The following is a 407-nucleotide window of genomic DNA, read 5'->3' as shown; positions in this document are numbered from 1 at the left end:
TCCGGGTATTTGGAGTTACGAAGGTGTGGCTGGGGCACATATTGTGTTTTCTGGCTTGTGCTTCTTAGCAGCCATCTGGCATTGGGTGTATTGGGACCTAGAAATATTCTGTGATGAACGTACGGGAAAACCCTCTTTGGATTTGCCCAAGATCTTTGGAATTCATTTATTTCTCTCAGGGGTGGCTTGCTTTGGGTTTGGCGCATTTCATGTAACAGGCTTGTATGGTCCTGGAATATGGGTGTCCGATCCTTATGGTCTAACCGGAAAAGTACAATCTGTAAATCCAGCGTGGGGCGCAGAAGGTTTTGATCCTTTTGTTCCGGGAGGAATAGCCTCTCATCATATTGCAGCGGGGACATTGGGGATATTGGCGGGACTATTCCATCTTAGTGTCCGCCCGCCCC

This window comes from Tasmannia lanceolata, unplaced genomic scaffold, assembly GCF_043159265.1.
Source record: "Tasmannia lanceolata isolate RefF3 unplaced genomic scaffold, GAP_Taslan_0.1 ptg000095l, whole genome shotgun sequence".
Lineage (NCBI taxonomy): Eukaryota > Viridiplantae > Streptophyta > Magnoliopsida > Canellales > Winteraceae > Tasmannia > Tasmannia lanceolata.
Note: the sequence above shows the minus strand (reverse complement) of the source record.